This window comes from Arachis duranensis, chromosome 1 (genome assembly GCF_000817695.3).
Source record: "Arachis duranensis cultivar V14167 chromosome 1, aradu.V14167.gnm2.J7QH, whole genome shotgun sequence".
Lineage (NCBI taxonomy): Eukaryota > Viridiplantae > Streptophyta > Magnoliopsida > Fabales > Fabaceae > Arachis > Arachis duranensis.
Window position 1 is genome coordinate 7,861,354 of NC_029772.3, and position 6,000 is coordinate 7,867,353.

The 6,000-nt window shown below is 26.2% G+C and overlaps 1 long non-coding RNA gene across 1 annotated transcript; it reads right to left on the reverse strand.

The window, feature by feature from the left end:
* Positions 1 to 340: 340 nt before the first annotated feature.
* Positions 341 to 972, reverse strand: LOC110278154 (uncharacterized). Its single transcript, XR_008006693.1, has 3 exons — positions 788 to 972; positions 548 to 705; positions 341 to 414 (listed from the first exon to the last, which is right to left on the reverse strand). It is a non-coding gene; the product is annotated as an uncharacterized LOC110278154 (long non-coding RNA).
* Positions 973 to 6,000: the final 5,028 nt, after the last annotated feature.

Consider the following 6,000-nt stretch of genomic DNA (forward strand, 5'->3'; position numbering starts at 1 on the left):
AACATTCCGTTGAAAGCCCTTATGTTTTTAAGAAAGTATATGCTTTTTTCATCCGTTCCACTATGTAACTCTTGCAACGTTTGAGGTGGATGCTTCAAGAAAGACAATTCAACCTTTCCTTCCATACAACATAAAGAAAATATAGGATTGGAGCTACGTCTTGACTTTTCCAAGCATTCATCTAGCCACATCAAGGCCTGACAGTGTAGACATTGGTATATGGGATCTCCAAGATCCAATGTATCTAAAGGATTTATAACATCAGTTAATTGTTGTCCAGAATTCAAGAGATTTTAAAATAAAAAAGACAATACATCAATACCTTCTTCATCTATTATGGGTTTCGACCATGGTACCCATGTGATATTTCAATATCTTCTGGCTCATAATTGATATCATCAACGGCTTCGATCACTGAATTGAGATAAACGTATATCAATATAATAACAAAAGTTCAAATTCTAACTTTTTTTTTTTGCAGAAATAAATAGGATTAGAAATTAATTCCAACTTTATCGAAAATAAAGCAAAAAACAAAGATATCAACCTTCATAATCTCTAAGAGGATCAATATTAGAATTTCTGCATGCTTGAATTGATGATTCACCAATGCAATGTCGAGACTCTCTAAACAATTCATTTCCACTCTTTGTGACGGACTTTATAACCCGTGAAGCTTGGATCATTGTCTTTCCAATAGCTATCCTAATGTCATTAGCAGTTTTTCCAATAAGAAAATAACAAAAAAATATTGAAATAGTTAATGTTATATAATTTTCACACGTACCTGTTTGATAAATGTTCAAAAGCTGGTACAGTAATTGACTGAAGACTCGAAGAACACTGATTATTACCACGATGATCATCACGATTTTTTATACTATTAGTGTTTTTTCCTGAATTAGTTGTTACCAATATTGGTGTTTGAATTATGTTTTCACGTCCACGTCTTGGGTTTTCATTTGAGAGCAAAGGAATAGGAGACTTTTTATTCACCAAATGTGAAAGTAAGTTAAAAAGAAAACAAACGAATATTATAGTATCATAGGAGAAATAGAATTAATAAAAAAAATCAAAAGAGAAAATAGAAGAGTGAAAATAAAATAAAAAATTGGATAAGAGCCACCAGAAGTCAAAACACATACATAATCAAATTGCCAAATCACCAATTAACCCATATCCGCTATTATTAATATTGACCACTTAAATAATTCATTACAAACCATGCAACGCTTTTCACATAGTGTAATTTTCTAGTTGCTGCTGTTAAAATAACATGCCAGATACACATGCCCGTGTTTTACAGATTCAATAGAATAAAAAATGAACTGTTCTAGTATAAACCTCTTTTTTCTATGATATATTTTCAAATTAGACATATACCAATTTACCATTTGATCCATTTATCAAAATAGCATGTTTTATATATTAAAACATATTATATTTATAGCAAGATTCATTTATATTAGACACATTAAAATTTTAATATATTAAAACAATATTCATGTGAATTTTAAAATTAACGTGCCTAACATGTATCTAAGTAATAACGGGCCTGCTGATGGGCCCACTTTTCATGTATCTAAGTACCTAACATCGACGATTTGAATAATAGGCAGCACAATTAGCCAAATTCATTTCATTTAATTTAATGCTATCAAGTGTGAGTTTAATTAAGAACTGAGACGCTGAACTCTGTTTGAGCAATCAGGCTTCTCAAATCATGTATGGATAGAAGAGGTCAGTGAGGAAATTTGTACTTCAGCCTATTTAGGCATATTGGGTATATAAAATCAGACTAACAGAGATTTGATAAACAACAAATTAATAAATAGCTGCCCTAATTTAGTGGTGATTTAGAGATAATACAGATGATAATAACAGAGATGGTGATACAAATCACATCTGAATAATTTTCTAATTTTATAAATAATAGAAACGCTATTAATGTAACACAGTCCAAATAAGGATAATACAATTAACTTACTTGTAACATTTGTTAATGGAGTCCTTGTGATAGGTGAACCGGACCTCATTGCATGCATTGAATTTTGGTTGCTCTAATCTTGTGTGCATATTGATTTATTAATCGCGAGAACTTGATTATATGAGCTCCTACCGGCCACAAAACTCTCTTTGGCAATATTTCTTCTCTTTGCTCCATTGTAGTTGTCTTGCACGTTTCAAAAGGATGCAGTATTAGGAAACAGAAAGAAAAAATGCCATTAAAAAATTGGATTGAGATAACTATAATTGTTGATTACCTTGTGGTGCATTCCCTGAACAAAGACTTGTTTTTTTTCTTCTTCTTTGACTGTCTAGAATTATTCTACGTCTAATCCTTGCAAGTCTTGAATTTATCCTTAAACTTTTACTGTCCATTGATAAGAGCTTAAAATAACACACCAAAATTGAGACAATTCAAGTTCAGAATTGTTATATATGCAGAGTATATTAGGAGTATTTGAAAACTGAAGAAAAATGAGTTAGCGGGAATGTGAAAAATATTTTATTAAGGTAAAATAAAAAATTAAATATCTACAATTAATTCTTGATCTTTAGAGCAGGATAATTACGTTTGAAATGTTTCAAAACTTTATGCTTGTTATGCTTTTAATAAATTTATGTCAAGTGATTTTTTTATTTTTTATTGTGAACTAACAACGATCAATTTTTATATATGATAATTAAATTCATGTAATATTTGTATTGTTTTTTTTTTTTCTATTCCATTATATATTAGTACGTTAATATAGGTGCATGTTTTATCCTTACACGATTGTCTTAAAAATCTAACTCCGGATAGAAATATAGAACCTAACTGACAATGTACGTATGAATACCATTTCAATTTGAGATCAAAACATGCAAGAACCTAATATATAACTATATTATTATTATTGTTTGTAAGAGTGACATATGGACTGCATGAGATCGATGTTTTCGAATCCTTTATTTTGAAATTAAACTAGAATTTACTAGAAAGTCAATGAATTATTTGTATAATGTGTATAATGGATTATTTATTTAGTTTAATATGAGTTAAAAAATGAATATTAGGATAAAATACTATTAATTTCTCAAACACAATACACCTATATTATCCAGAATAACCATCCGAATACCAGAAATAATAAACATCTAACATCCTACTGAATCGAACATTCTTATACCTATTATACACATTATATAAATACTCTATTGATTCCTTATACTTCCTCGTTAAACTAATATTGTTATTTTCTCTTAATGTACAATTGGACAAGGATGCCACCAATTCATACCAGTGCTACAGTGCGTTAATCCAATTTCATTTTCATTTTTCACGAATTTCTAAAACTATCAACAACAAAATTAATAGAAATAAAAAATATATTCTTAAACTAAACAGGCATAATGTTTCACTTATTATATAGGTGAAAATATATATTTTTTATATATAAAACTAATTATATGTAAGAAAAAGACAAGTTCAGCTAAACTAACAATAAAAGCTTCATAAAGTTTTTCATCACTTAGATTATTACTTATTCTCTTGCTATTAAATAATAGCACTATTAAATAATAGCGCGACGCTTTTTTGATTTGTCATGTATTTGTGTCGGACACATTTTAAATACAATATACGTTGATATTCGTCCGATACGCGTGTCTTTTGTATCCGATTGCATCTTAATAAAAAAAAAATTTTTTTCGGACACGCTTGAACACACTTAAATACCATTATTTATTATGTGCATATCCAGTCTTATTATTAACATGTATTATTGAAATGAGTTTAAAAATAGTATATATTATTAGTTATTAAAACAAAATACATTTTAAATATTTTATATAATTAAAAAGAGATATTAAAAATAATTAAAAAAATAATTTNNNNTCGAGCTAATTTAATAATAAAAATAAATTAATAGATGAAAATGATCTAATATTTATAAAAATATAATAATTATATCTGCAACTAGTGGGCTAATTTTTTTTGTTATGGAAACAGAAGTGGTGATATACTTTAACATTGTAATTTTTGGTGTTTTTCAAATCTGTGGAAGTACACAAATCGGAGGGTCCGATTTCTGTACCTCAAATTTTTTAATTTTTTTAAACACAAATCGGACGGTCCGATTTGTGTATCTCTCACAAATCAGATGGTCCGATTTCTGTACCTCTACAAATCGGACGGTCCGATTTGTGTACTCCAAATTTTTTTAATTTTTCAACACAAATCGGACAGTTCGAGTACAGAAATCGGACGGTCCGATTTGTGTACCCAAAAATCGGACGGTCCGATTTCTGTACCTTTTAAAAATCGGATGGTCCGATTTGTACTCCGTACATTAAATCATCCCATATTTTAAAAAAATACCATAGTTGATCACAATTTAAAAAACACCATTGTTAATCTAATATCTACTTAATATACTAAAATTGGGTTTTTCCCCACTAATGAAAGTGAGGTGTCACTTTTTTGTGAATCCATTTTCCCTCCAAAATGAATGCTTTTAATGAATAATGCATAATTATACTAATTTAGGAAAATATCTTTATTATAATTATATAAAATCAATATTTAATGTATTATTAAACTACTTATCAATTATTAATTAAAAATATTTTTAATTATTTTAATGAATAATGCATAATTATACTAATTTAAGAAAATATCTTTATTATAATTATATAAAATCAATATTTAATGCATTATTAAACTAATTATCAATCGAAAATATTTTTAAACATTTTAATTATATTCTTTCTAATTCTTATTCATTATCCAATGATTTTATTAGTGGCAAGTTGTTAACCATTCATATTGATAATAATAATAATTCTATTAGGATAAATATCAAATTTTATTCCTAATATAAAAATATAAAATTTAATTCCTTCCATTTTTATTTTACCACTATAAAAGACCATGTATACTAGAAGAAAATATCATTCATTTACCAATTACTCTTTCATTTGATAGCTTTTACAACAATTCTTTTTCTTCCTATGAGACGTTGTTGCAAGAAGACAACTATCGTGGACACAAACTACCACACTCTCCAACTTTCATGCTCATCATTCAGAGCTATAAAAGATATGTTATCTATGAAGTATTTATAGACTATGGTGTTATCATGTATGCATAAATAAAAAATGTTTCGTATTTAAATTTAAGTCATTTACCTGTTTGTGATATATTGTAGTGTGAAATTACTTTCTAATATGTGTTGTGTAATGATATTATGGTTTAATTTAAGCTTTTACTTTAGAACTGTATTATGATTTTATCTCATTATTTTTTCTTAGATATCAAGTTGACGTATTTTTATTTATTATTATTATTGAAACAGATGTGATATGAAATGTACCAAAAAAAATAAACTCCCACATTCAATTTATTTTATTGTAGTCTTCTATCTATTCTATTCATTTTTATTTTCTTTTTATTCATTTTATTTTCTTTTTAAATGTTATATAATTTATTATAATTTATACCAATCTATCTACTTAATATACTAAAACTGGGTTTTTCCCCAACTTATGATAGTGAGGTGTCATTTTTTCGTGAATCCATTTTTTTTTCAAAATGATTGCACTATTTCTCTCTTTTAAATTTATTTTAAAAAATTATCTTTAATTGATATAATTATATTATAATTAATATTTAATGAATGATACATAATTATACTAATTTAAGATAATATCTTTATTATAATTATACTAATCTCTTTTAAATTTATTTCAAAAAAGTATCTTAATTATAATTATATAACAATGTTATACTTAGCATTTAATGAATAATTCATAATTATACTAATTTAGAAAATTATCTCTATTATAATTATCTAAAATCAATAATTAATGCATTATTAACCTAATTAGCAATCAAAAATATTTTTAACTATTTTAATTATATTGATGTAATTCTATTTTTTATTTATTATGCTAAAATTTTATTAGTGATAAGTTATTATCTTAATGGTAACCTATATATTAATAATAATAATAATA